Source organism: Osmerus eperlanus, chromosome 6, assembly GCF_963692335.1.
Source record: "Osmerus eperlanus chromosome 6, fOsmEpe2.1, whole genome shotgun sequence".
Lineage (NCBI taxonomy): Eukaryota > Metazoa > Chordata > Actinopteri > Osmeriformes > Osmeridae > Osmerus > Osmerus eperlanus.
Genome location: NC_085023.1, coordinates 7,721,622 through 7,735,344, shown reverse-complemented (window position 1 = coordinate 7,735,344; position 13,723 = coordinate 7,721,622). Strand labels below are relative to the sequence as shown.

Below are 13,723 nucleotides of genomic sequence, written 5' to 3'. Positions count from 1 at the left end.
TAGTGCAAAAAATCACGTTTATTTAATTACGGGTGGGAAAATAATAGTAATTAATATAACTGAGGGAGAATTTAGGTTGTGCCTTGCCAAAGGCAAATACCCAATTGTATATAACAAATATATAAGGCAATTGGATCAATGGGCAATTTTAAGTTCATGAGTTCTTGAGACTTTTTGTTCCCCATGAGCAATAAGGCATGCATGTGTAACCGATGTGATGGTAAACACACTCCTCAGTATAAGTACAGTCTACCCAAGCCAGTGAAAAGCTAGCTTGTTGGAGGCGTAGCTGGTTAGTTGTCACGCGTGCGAGTCTGAGGTCCTGAGTTTGAGGCCTGGTGTGGGTAAAGCTCTAGTGTAAGTGACTGATGAGCAGTGCGACTACCCTGTTACATAAACTTTCTGACATTTCGGCCCGATTGGGTCGAAATGCTATCATTTTGAAAGTTACAACTTTGAGGTATGGTCTGTAGCACCACCTATGCTCTGATCAGACCCATTCTTTCTGAGAAGTGTAAGTCTAGTCTCTATTTTGTGTGCAAAAGTAAAATAAAATTGACTAAACTGTAGCATGATATTTGGACACAAATTAGACACCTAAGGGCCCTATCTTGCACCCAGTGCAACTGACTTTGTCAACGACGCAAGTATCATTCCTAGTTTGCACTCGACGCAAAGCAGACTTTTCCCTCCACAGACGTACGTCGGTAAATTAGGGAATGACTTTGCACTCCCGGGGGCGGTTCAGCGAAAAAGGAAGGCGTGTTCCGGCGCAAACGTTCCCTGGTGCTATTTTGCAGTTTCAGAAAAACAATTCCGCCACTGACCAGGAAAAAAGTCTAAAGTCAATGGCGCGTTATTCAGATGCTATTTTAAGGGCGCAAGCTTGGTCCGTGCGCACTGCTGCCGAGGCCAGGGTCTTCTTTCTGCGAAGCTACGTTATATTGTTTTGATTTATGGCGTGTTACATTTCTTCAATGATTATAAAAAGATTTTCATGAGAAATCTCTATGTAGCAAGTGGGCAAGAAGTAGTAGTTTGGTGCCCACTCCCTGCCCCTCTCCAGTGGCACAGTTGGTTCTCTCTGTCTCTCTCTTCCTGTCATACAGCAGTGCGTCACTAATTGGGAAAGGGGATGCGATTAATTAGGCTACCTGACGTATTATCCACAGGCTTATAAATAGACACCCGGGGTCCTAAAGCCGGTAGCTCATTGTCAACACCACTGGTTCTGGGGCTGTGTAGCAGAAACGGGTGCTGCGTGAAATCGACAGGTATGTCTGAGCAAAGGTTTCTTTAAGTTTTTCCGTCACTGATGACTAGCTTGCTAAGTGTCCACTTTAACTATTGTATAGGAAGGCAGACGTTGGCGGAGCCGCTGTATGTCGATGTGCCTGTCCGGGAAGTGACGCCGTGTTGTTGTTGTGCGTAACAAGGTACGTTATTAAACGTAGCCGCAGTCTTGTACTATTCTGGTTATAGTATAATATGGGCAAATCATGATGTAGTGTTTGTATCTTTACCAGTGTTTGTATTATATGCTTTCAGTGTCAGACCCTCGCAGCTACACAGGAGTGCTAGTTGCTGTTCTCTTTTTCTTTTGTTTTATGTGTGTTTGATGCATTGGTGCCGCTCGTAGATTCTTTACTTTATTGTGTCGGCTTAAGTTTCTCTAGCCTATTGGACTGTGTCCATATAGGCCTATGTTATTATTATCTGGTGACCAACCAACTCCACTGTTGTGTAATATTTATTAATAAAGACATTTTATACTTTCTCAAAAAGAAACAGTGCAATAGCATTATTGAGTTCCCCTTGCTCCGATATGATTTAGCCCACTTCAAGGGGTGGCGTAGTCAACTGGCTTGAGGGCGCTACATCTATGTATGTGAACTTGATTTGTAACAATTGTGGCAATTTCCTCCCACGCCTGTTTAACCGAAGCTAATTTGGGTGGGTTTCTTCTCCCATCTCCATCAGAATCAGAATTTGGTTTATTCGCCATGTAGCCTGTTACACAAACACAGAATTTACTGTGGCAGGAAGGTGCAAACAATAAACATACGGGTCTTAACCCTTGTGCTGCCTTCAGGGGGGTATTCCAGGTAGCAGGTTTAGTGAAAACTTTGAGTTGTTTAACCCTGAAAAGAGGCTTACTCCGAGGTTTCCGTTCCAGAAAGAGAGGTAACGAAACCGTTTGGTAAGTTTCCATGGTAACTTACTCCGTGAACTAACCTGCTCGCTAGAAGGTTTTCCATGCCAAACTCTGCGTTTTATCTATCCCCTCCCTCTTTCTGAGCCTGATAGCGTTGGCAGACTAGGGATATCCTTTCCTGGTTCAGCCAACCGATCTCGAACAAAATGTAATTCGCTTAGTTATACGCCGGGAGAGGATTTTAAGACTGCGATTCGATGTGCTTTAATTCCCTGATGAATACCTAGGTTAACGTTACCGTTTCCCGTCACAATCTGTAATGTATTTTAGCAACATTGTCAGCCCTTAGGCCAACATCGCTAATGTTACTCGCCGTGGACGTGCACTCAGAACTGACCAAATGCTTTTTGGCACTGAAAGACAAATAATTGACATTGTATTTGGTCTTCTTCATTGCCTACAAATAGAAATCTAACAATGAGTATGTTTATTGGCTATTCCTATAATTTACATGATTCACCTGTGACCATGTACCATCCTGTAACTGGTGTTTCAGCAAATCTATTTCAACATTGTAGGGGGTCAATATTGGCCAAACAACTGAAACTAATTGGAAAGGAAGATGGGAAACTGAACAGTGTATTAACATTAACCAAATAATGCCAATACCAATGGAATTACAGTTATTCGACTCTTATGGGTTAAATCAGAGCAAGAATGGTCAAAGTAAGGTTAAATAATATAATTTAATCATATTGCAAATGAATGAAATCAATGAAGGTTAACTCTTACCTACTCTACCATGATTATTGTAAACCAGAGATAGAAAGCAAGAGGTGAGGAAGAAGGAGTAGGACAAGCCAGAGCTGAGAAGGTCTCAGGAGATCAAGAATCCACAGATGCTTCACAATTCCTTTTATACCCAAAACAACTAATAACACCACAATCTTGACCCTTACTTATCAACATGACTAGCAATGCCACAGTAAGTTACACAATGATGTGTGAGAGCCATCAAGTTGAGACTCCATCCAGTAACTCCAGATTTTACCATATGAGAGGTGGGGGCAGGTTGATAGCCTTACAAGATCAGCCTTTATTCTTCTGCCCTAAGTACACCATCTCTTGGTCAAAATAGAAATTCAGCAAATTCAACAATATTGATATAGATTATTGTTTCTACAATTATCACCTGTTACATGCATCCTCCTGTAACTGGTGTTCCAGTAAATCTTTTTCAAGATTATCCTTTATTCTTCTACCCTAAGTAGGCCTACACCATCTCTTGGTCAGTTTTTGGCAATTCTTCATGAGGTGAAATTTGTACAACTCATTTACGTGTAACTGGGAATACATGGGATTGCATTACATTTCACAGTTCCACATGCAGAATTCACCTGCCATTAAATGAACATATCACTGTATACTGCATCCATGCTCTGTTCAACAGGATCAGAATGTGCAAATCGTTTTTTATATTCATTATTCTCATAATGTCAGTGTAACTGACAATTCCACACAAGCCTGTAAATAAAAGTACATGGGGAGAGAACTACCAGTAGCTACCATACATAATTCTCTGCATCCATTTTCTGTGGCAGCAGTCAATGTCTCTTCGTCATCTTAATCATCATCGTCATCATCCTTTGATGAAAATATTAAGCAAATTACCAGAACTGCATTTTTCCATCTACGTAATATAGTCAATATAGCCAAAATACAAAAAATCCTGTATTTTGTAGCAATTCAATGAGGGGATCCCTCATTGAATTGCCCTCATTGAATTGCTCCTCCCAAGGTTTCTTCAATTTTTTCTCCTGCAGTGGGTTTTTCTGGGAGTTTTTCCTTGTCTTCCTTGAGGGTTTAGGTTGGTTGAGGGGCAGTTCTATGGGCGTATGTGAACCCCTCGACATGCTTGCGTGTAAAAAGGGCTATACAAATACATTTTGATTTGATTTGAAAAGCATTCTGTTGGGGGAAACTGCTATTACAAGTTGAAATAGGCACCAATTTGATATTTACTTTGTATCATGTCGATATATGATTAAAACCAAGGTGACTTCGAGGCTACAATCACAAGCGTATAGCTTAAGCAAAATATGTCTTACCTGTTTGTAGTATGTTTTTATATTTAATATAACATTGAACGTGCTATTTTATTAAGTCTCCCACTTTTTCTTCTGTAATATTAACGGTATGGACTGGCTATTACATCAAATGTATGCATTGACTTGGCAGTTTGTCTCCCACGCCAATTGTATACGCTGCTACAGCCGTGTTGCTTTTTTTCCGTAATATGTGCTCAGATTGAACACGAAATAAAACTTATATCTGAAGTGTGGTGAAGTAGGACAAGGTTTTTTGTTGCTGGGTGCCATGGTTGATCCCAGTATCGGAGCTCCATTGATGTTGGCTTTTAATAGTTCTCATGCGCGCGCTTAACTCAGAGTTGACGTACTCCGAGTTGAGTTAACAAATTCAAATCAGCTTTTCTGGAACCGAGTTTTCAGAGTTTCCAATTTTAAAGTAACTCAACTCAGAGTTCAGGGTTAGGCTCAGAGTTTGTTAAACCCGCTACCTGGAATACCCCCCAGGTCACATAACCCAAAGGTTCATAACGAACCATCGTTGTGTTTACCCAATACAAAAACAAATAAAAATAAATTTATTTTAACCTTTGCAATGTGGGGGGTCTGAGACAGCCCAACAGTTAAAAGAAAATGCTTCACTTTGTTTTTGTATGCGGTAAAGTTGTCGCAATATGACGGTGGGTCATAATGACTGATGGGTCAGAATGACCCGAAGATAACACAAGGGTTAAATAAAGTACAATAGTTAAACAAATTCTAAGAACTAATTAAAAAAATAAAATATATGTAAGAATTTGCATGAGCGGGCAATTTAGTGCAATGAGAAAACTGCCCTGCCTTTCCCATACAATGTCACTTCTCTATCTGTTACGCCCCTGACTAGAACGTCGGTCTCCTCGGCTATGAACCGCTTCTGGCGTGCGCCTGGCAAATCCGCCGTTATAATAGCAATCCGCCATGGAACAAGCGCTGCTCTTAAAGGGAATGTGAAATGACGCTCTGATTGGTTTATTGCACGTTACGCCCAAACCACGCCCATTAGTAATGTAGCTACTTCGGACCAACCCATTTTAGATTTGCGCCAGGCGCAGTCATTTATCCCGCCGCCAAAATAGCAACCGAGACGGAGTCCCGCCCACAAAGTTACTTGCGCTTTGCGTTTTGATACTTGCGTTTCAGATCGTTAAAATAGGGCCCTAAGGCCCAGTTTCCTAGACATGGATTAAGCCTAGTCCTTAAGTAAGAGAAAGATTATACAAAGATCTCCATTTAAAAGTTTTTAGTCTAGGAGTAGGCTTAATCCAAGTCTGGGAAAGTGGGCCATTATGTCTGCGTAACAAACAGTGAGCCCACCCGGCCTCAGAAAGACTTGAATGTGTGTGCGTGGCTTCAAGCTTGAACATGTGCAAAGGGCCATGGTGTCAGTGAGTTTTTGGAGCACGTGAAAGTGGAAAAGTGCTGACGTCAACTTGTAGATTGCACTAGCATTTAGCTGAGGGCACATATCAAATATTCACAATGGATCTATTTAACATTTACATTTATTCATTTAGCAGACGCTTTTATCCAAAGCGACTTCCAAGAGAGAGCTTTACATAAAGTGCATAGGTCAATGATCATAAACAACGAGATGGCCCCAAAAAACATTGCAGGAAGCCAAAACATTAGCATACATTGTGATAAGCAACCAAGTGCCAATGGGAAGAAACATAAGAGCAAGTAGTTAAACAAGTTACAAATTAAACAACATGAACCTCAAAAGTGCGAGTTTACCTGTAGGAAAGCAAGCAACAATAATATAATTTACAGCGAGTACAAGTAGTTAACTCAGTTACAACTAACCAACAAGTTTTTCATCTTACATTCACCTTTTTCTCTAAACATTCTCAAGAATCTTAATATGAACTGGTGATTGAATCTGAGTATCGGTTTAGGGCAAAGGACTATGTAAAGCATTATTTTTGTATTTTTATAATATTTTCCTTTAGTTTTATTGTCTTGACGTTGGATATGACGTTGCCACTGTACATGGTAACATACTGTGGTGTCCTCCTCGTGTGTGGTACATATACAATACACAAAATGAGCGAAGCACGTTCAGGCATGGCATTCGGGCAGTGTGCGTCATATCAGCCATCGCCGTGTTCTTAGCCCATACGCTGCGTTCACACTGCAGCGTTTTTTAATGCTCTGCACCGCTTGCCTTCCCACAGTACACCACGCTCGGGGGCGTGTTAGACAAGTTAATACAGAGTTGTAGTTCTCTAAGGTCACTGTTGTAGTCATGGCCAAGCGTGCAGATTTGGGTTCATGTACTCACAATATCAATCAAAATACCACTTTTACACAACATTTATGTAAGTGCAAGATTTTACTAGTGCAAGATTACAGTAGAATACATGTTACGCCACCGGTCACTCAACCAGTCGTTTGTAGGCTGGGCTAGCGAGCTAGCAGTGGCACAGAACAGTCACGTAATGTGACAAGACTAAATTTTAAAGTAGGCTATAAAAACACACTAGGAACAATGACGACATCGGCAACCATGCACCATGCATTATTAGTTTAATGTAATCTTTAAATTCAGGCTTGTCACATTAGTAACTTTGTTCTGAACAGAACTGGGTGTGCAGACACATACGAAAAGTTTCTCCTCCATCTTGAAATTGTGAAACCTAGAAATGTTTATCATGACCAAAGGTTGCTACGTTACAAGAAACAAGAAAACAATCCGATTGGCCAACGCTAGCGTTTTCACGCTCCTCATTTACATAAAGTTGAGAAAATCCAACTTGCAACGCTCCGCTCCGCTCGCCTTCCCACAATGCCCTACGCGAGCGTCAACGCTTGGTTTCATTGAAAATGAATTGGAAGCCGACGCCACGCGCCGCCCGCTCCGCTGCAGTGTGAACGCACTGTTAGGCTTAGCTCGATAGGCGGCGCTATAAAGTCGCACACATGCACGCACACGCATCGTCGATCGCCTTTGTGTTCTGCGCTGCTGCCATTGCTGGTCGCGTCCCTATCTGTGTTTGCATATATGTTGTTCGCGTTTGCCTTTCCGTGTCTTCGGACCTGGATGGTGTGTGCGTGTTTTTGGGATCTGGAAGGTTTCGAGCTGCTCCCTGATGGTTCTCCGTCCGAGGAGCCTTGCACCTATGGGGTCTGTGAAAACTCGGGGCGCCGAGTCAGGCGCAGTTCCCATTTAGCCTTGATCGGACAACATTAAGGACTGTCCGTTGTACAAGATGGGGTTTGGCCACGAGGAGCTGTTCCTGTTTGTTCCTCGAGTGCGGCAAGGCCTTTTCATCCGAGCCCCTGCGTGCTCCCGTCCAGGAGCCGACCACGAGCACTTGCGGCATATCTATCATATCTGAGGAGAGACATTTGCAGGTACGGACGTGAATCACGTTCACATTGTCTCAGTGCACTGACCTGTTGACATGCGTCTGATCGATTGCGGGGAGTAGGGTTGGACATGTCATGTAAGGTGCTCAATGCAAATGTGCACGCCTTCTCAGTTTAATAGTAGTAAACAATAATAGGGGCATTACGAGATGCACTGCTTCACAAGCACACATTTTAAGGAGCAGCCAGAGTTCACTAGATAACCTACTTAGCCTAGCAGTTTTATTGTTTCTTATAGTATCTCTGCCCTGTTTGTCACTGCTTGACTGAGCCCAACAGAAGTGCTTTGCTGTATTCGCGCTGTTTAATTGGTTGTCATGACTTTGCTAGTGATTGAAGTCTTCTCACGGTTCCAGTTGCTCATCATCTCCAGTGGAGAGAGAACGGAGACCTTTGTTAGAATCGTGTAGCAGATCTAATCTAATCGCTTGCATTTGATAACATTTCATTCAAAACTGAAGCAGCGGTAATGATGGATATAGCGGAAACACTGGAGCACATGCACATCGGCCTTGTGAAATTTCTAAAGTAACAATGGAGACGGCAAACGTTGTCGGTTAATAGCTTAAGCTTAACCGGATAAATTCTGAACGGCAAAGAATCGATTAATGATAATTCATGAACATCCCTAGCGGGAATGTGTCCTGTGAAAGAATTAATCTGTTATGCTAATCCTGCTGCTATTTCATTTGTTCTATGTCTCTTACATTAAGAGACAATCAATACTTAAAGGTCCCATGACATGCTGTTTTTGGATGCTTTATATAGGCCATAGCGGTCCCCTAATACTGTATCTGAAGTCTATTTCCCGAAATTCAGACTTGGTGCAGAATTACAGCCACTACTAGCAGTCCCACAATGAGCTTCCTTAGGATGTGCCATTTCTGTGTCTGTAGCTTTAAATGCTATGAGGAGGAGAGAGGCGGGGCTAACTGCCATGCTTCGGTCGTTTGCACGCATGTTGTCTTATGACGACATAAGAGGAACATTTTCAAATCGGAGCGTTGAGCTTCATTTTCTCAAAGGCGGAGAAGAATACCCAGGGCTTAGTTTACACCTTTATACCAAATGTGTAATGACAATGCTGAACACATATATTCCAGATATAATCAATGCTTCAGATAAAATAAGTAACAATAATGATGAACCTATATTCCACGTGATTATGTTCCACAATGCGACTGTCTGAGAGAGGGCCATTTTCAAGAAATGTGTCCTTTCGTGAGAAGAGGAATGCAATAAGTCAGCGTACTTTCTATGAATCCGTATTACTGAAAGGCAGCAACCTTGAGATGTCTAAGAACTTTGGACGAATTGAACGTTCGCGATACGCTGTGCGATGTCTTTCCCGAGTAATGTATCGAGCTGGACGATTACCTGGCATGAATGTCCGATCTGGCCTGTAGCCTAATGTTTTTCATACTCGAGAAGCTTGTGAGACGGTCTGCATGAAAGCCAGCGTCTACGATTACAGAACGTGAATTGATGTAACAACAGGCATGAGCAATCAAATTGCCAGGCTTACTAATCAGGAAGTCCTAACAGAACTCCAATAGCCTACTACATTACGGCGGAACTGTGTTCTGAGAGTAGTAGCGTACCACAATGTCTGTCTGCGAAGGCCGGAATACATGCCTGCACCTCCAGGAATAATGCGGAACTAGACCGGTCGGCAGGAACCTCAACTGAGCAGACTGTTTACCGGGCACCGGGCCGCCCTCCTTCTTCATTGCGAATCCCTGGCTCTCGGTAAAACCAAGGTCAAAGAACTGCATATAGGCCTATGTGTCAGCTGTAAAACAATGAGGGACCACACAGGCCGTATCAAGGGCAGGCGGAGGACGGTCACAACCAGTCATCTGCTGTTGGCCCAATGCTGTGTATCGATATCAACGTAAATGTTTGTCGCTATGCCGATTGCAATAGGTATCTGCATGCTGCAGTTAGCCTGCGGGGGACGCTCCCCGATCTGTGCCCTCGTCAAAAGGGCAAGTGAATACCGTCAACCCCTGTGAAAGTTGGAGACTTTGTGCTGCATCAGATGCATCCCAATCGTTGTTTGTGTACCTGCTAATGTCCTGACTCATGGGTTTAATGCCGGTCTGTCTGAGCTGCCAACGGTTAGTCATGTGTGCAATAGCCTGCGCTCCGAGAGCCAGCAGCGTGGATGCATTCGTCCAAAAGAGGTAGCCAAGCCATGATGGGGCCTTTTCAGGTATCTCCTCTCTGTTCGTTCAGGCTAGTCAATAGGCATAGCCACAACAGTCGGGCAAGGGCACCTTACAAGCGACCTGCCGGCGCAGTGGCCAGCATTAACGGCTAGATTCCACGCAGGCTTTTTTCTGTGTTACGCTAGTGTGGACAACGCCATCCATATGATAAAATCAGCGGCTGTTCAGTGTGCGCTGGCGTGGTAACAGTTTTCTGTTCGGTTGACATTCGGCTGCCGCAGCAGTCCGCGCATCTTCGACACGCTGTTGGGAGCGCCGAGTTGGATTTGTTGAACGAGCGTTCTGCACTGCTGGACAATTTTAGTGGCGGATTTTCCGTGTTCTCCTTTGGTTGCATTTCCGTGCTGTAGTAGGGCCGGGTGGTTCCGTCACAGTGCGGCTCTACTTTTCATCTTTAGATCCATAGATGGTTATTGTGTGCACCTTCTTGCTACAGTCAATTCCTTGTTTGTGTGAACTTTCATGACGTATAAAGCTGATTCTGATTCTGCAGCAGCACGTAGCCTATAATCCGCCTGTCACTACATAAGGTTGGATGTGTCCACATTAAAATCCTATGACTCTGCCTGGTTTCAATATTCTTATACATACTGTGGTGCGTTCTCTGTGAGCCCTCTGCCTGTAAACATGTCTGTGCTGTGCGCTTTCATGGCGCTCCGTTTCGAGTCCTGCAAGCTGCAACCGTTGTCCAGTGTACGTTCATCATGCAGTGTATCCTTCATCATGCAGCCTTCTGGGGAGCCCGTCTATCCGTCCTCTCATGAGCGGCGCACGGAAGCAGCGGCCTGAAAGCAGATAAACGTCTTCCTAACACACTCACTTTACTGCACAAACTACTGTAGTGTCTGCTCCGAGACGGATGCTTTGTGCAATGTCGACACCCTGCTCGATAGTGTTTCTCACGGGTTTCTGTGGCGCGGTGAATATGTCTACATGCCCCTCTAGATGCGCTACTTTCTATCCGTCTTGCGATCTCACCATGCATGTTTGATTTCATAATGGGAAGTGGGATGTTCACTGTTATATGGAGTAGGGCCTACTGCAAACTGATGTGACATGTAAAGGCACCCCCATTGTGATTGTCCAAACTAACTACCTTTGTCCCCTCTCCTTCATGCGCCGGTACCTGCTATACCACCCCCGGGCGACACCTGATGAGCCCCTGTTTACCAATGATGCAGCCGGCAAGGCCACAACCAGATTGTGGCTAACACAACGCCACAGAGTTCTGTGCGAGCGCTGTGACCTGTCCCCGGAGCTGTATACGGTGCATTCCTTCCGGATCGGGGCGGCCACCCCTGCTTCTGGTGTCCACGTCCGCGCTGGACGTCGTGGAAGCGCGGAACTCATGAGCGCTTGAGAACAGAGACTGTGACTATGTGTCGGGCAATGTGTGCAGCTGGTACACAATAGAGGCTTGCATTGGATAACGCTCAGCGACTGTCTCTACTCTAGGCATAGTGCTCAAGCTGAGCAAGCGCTCAAGCCGAGCGGGTCTGAGACCTCCGGCGACCAATGTGGCCCGCATGTATCCTGTGGTTGGGTGGCTTCGTACATTGCTAATGCTAGTATGTCTCTTCGGATCTCCATAGCCGTGGTGATCCGCAGACGTGCTCTGATGCGCTAAGCTAGCCATCAGAATCCACAGTGTCTACATGGGGATATCTGTTGAGATGCCCTGGATTCCCAGGGAACAGCGGATGCTCCGCTGACACATTTGTTCTCACATCCTCATGTAACATCCCATGTCTGCGCACACAGGCACCTTCGTGTACATCCTTTGGGTTGCCAATGGGCGCTAGAGGGCGGGTCTCTAGAGGTAGCATAAATCTGCCCTGTATGGATGAGAAGGCTACCGGATCATCACAATGCTAGAATATCTGTAGGATCTCCGTTGCCAATGCACATGCATGCTGCATGCACTATGGCAATCTGTCTGGAGGTATCTCAGGAGATACCCCGGATACCGGCCGCTGACACACACACATCTTGTTTCCTTTCCACTAGATAACATATCCCCGTGTTCCAGCATAGCCGTATTTGTGCTGCTTTTGTGTACAACCTGGGCGCAATGACGATGGGCCGCTAAGTGTCAGCGCTGCTCTAGAGGTAGCATCGGCCCGTGTTGGATGAGAAGGGTACCGGAGAGATGATCGGTGTACGGGGCTGGTTGCGGGCGCACTTCTCGTCGTGCACTGAGTCTGGACGGGACGTGCACGTGGGACGGTTCCGCAGACCGCGCATCAGATGGTATGCAACATGACGGATGTGCACACATAGCCTTAGTCATCGTTAATGATAGCATGACCTGGGCATCCAGAAAACACCTTGTTTTTCATCACTAGTAAATAGTGGGATGCCATGTGGTCCTCCTGTGGCTCAGGAGGAGCGACGCTCCGCTCTACACATAGTATAGACTGGCAGAGTGTCGGTGTTTTGGGGATTTAACTCGTTGCTCCCTGCCTCATGCTGCAGTGAAGGCAGGGAGCGCTTCCCCATGAACATCCATTCTGCCAATGTTAAACCTATTTTTCATGTGTATGAATAAATGATTAAATCGATCACGTGAATGTCTTGACTGAAATGAGCGAAGCAGGTTCAGGCATGGCACTCGGGCAGCGCGCATCACATCACACACAGGCGGCGCTATAAAGTCGCACACATGCACGCACACGCATCCTCGATTACCTTTGTGTTCTGCGCTGCTGCCACCCACCACCATCCCCTTCTCCCCCATGTTGGCTGTCTACTCCCCGTGGGGTATTTAACTTGTTGCTCCCTGCCTCATGTCATGCATGCTGCAGTGAAGGCAGGGAGCACTTGCCCATGTACATCCATTCCGCCAATGTTAAACCTATTTTTCATGTATATGAATAAATGGCGAAATCAATCACGTGAGTGTCTTGACTGAAATACAATAAAAACAATATAAGACAGCACCAATATAAACATATAAATGTGTGTGCACAGAGGACAGACTTTACAGATCCTAAATGGACTCGAGACAGTTCTTAAAAAGTTTAGAGTTAAAATCCTCAACAGAGATATGACTGTGGCTAGTCTATATTCTATGTGTGCAGCCAGGTGTCTAAGATTTCCTGTGTGTGTAAAATGATATCCAGGGGACTGCAGATCCATTATTTAGAGCTTTGCAGAGATTTGACTTGCACTAAAGCATTGACAACAAATATACATATTCCTATTATTTCATAGCAATGTTTCTCCCTGAGTCTGATCTCCTGTTGTAATATAGCTGTGCAGCAGACTGTAGGATAACATTGAATAACTCAGCCAAGTCCTTGGAGAGCAAAGCAGGAAAAAAAAACACCCACCAACACCCTGCCACCCTGTTTATCCTTCCTTTCACCCAGAGCTCAGTTTAAAACCCAACCCCAAATAAAATATTTTGGCTCAGATGTGGCAAGCAAGTGAGGCTCATCACGACCTGTTGTCTGAAAGACAATGTGAGTCATATGAACCAGCTCTATACTGACCAACCTGTCCCAGGCAATGCTCCTATTTACATGTGTATGCATGGAAATTGAACACAATTGAGAAGCCGAGAATATATTAGATTACAGGGGATTTCTATTTTTTTACAGGGGGAATTTTGGTGGAATCTGGACCCATATTTTCATGGTTTGCAGCACACTACCTTTATGGTGACAATTGAAAGGACTGCCCCTCCTCAGTGGTTTGACTGTCACACTCCAAGGCTTCCAGGCTGTCACCGCCCAGCAACAGGCCGCCACAGGCAGCAGTGTGCAATCGAGTTTTCACCAGGCTAATTGAGGTTCTGTCATTGTGAGTGGTGGACATAGTGTTACTGTGTGAGTTGT

At 44.6% G+C, this 13,723-nt stretch overlaps 1 protein-coding gene across 1 annotated transcript in view; it reads right to left on the bottom strand.

Moving 5' to 3' along the window:
* LOC134022079 (CUB and sushi domain-containing protein 1-like) overlaps positions 1 to 13,723 on the bottom strand; it is a 522,528-nt gene that overhangs the window by 239,840 nt on the left and 268,965 nt on the right. The gene's annotated exons all lie outside the window — the stretch shown is intronic.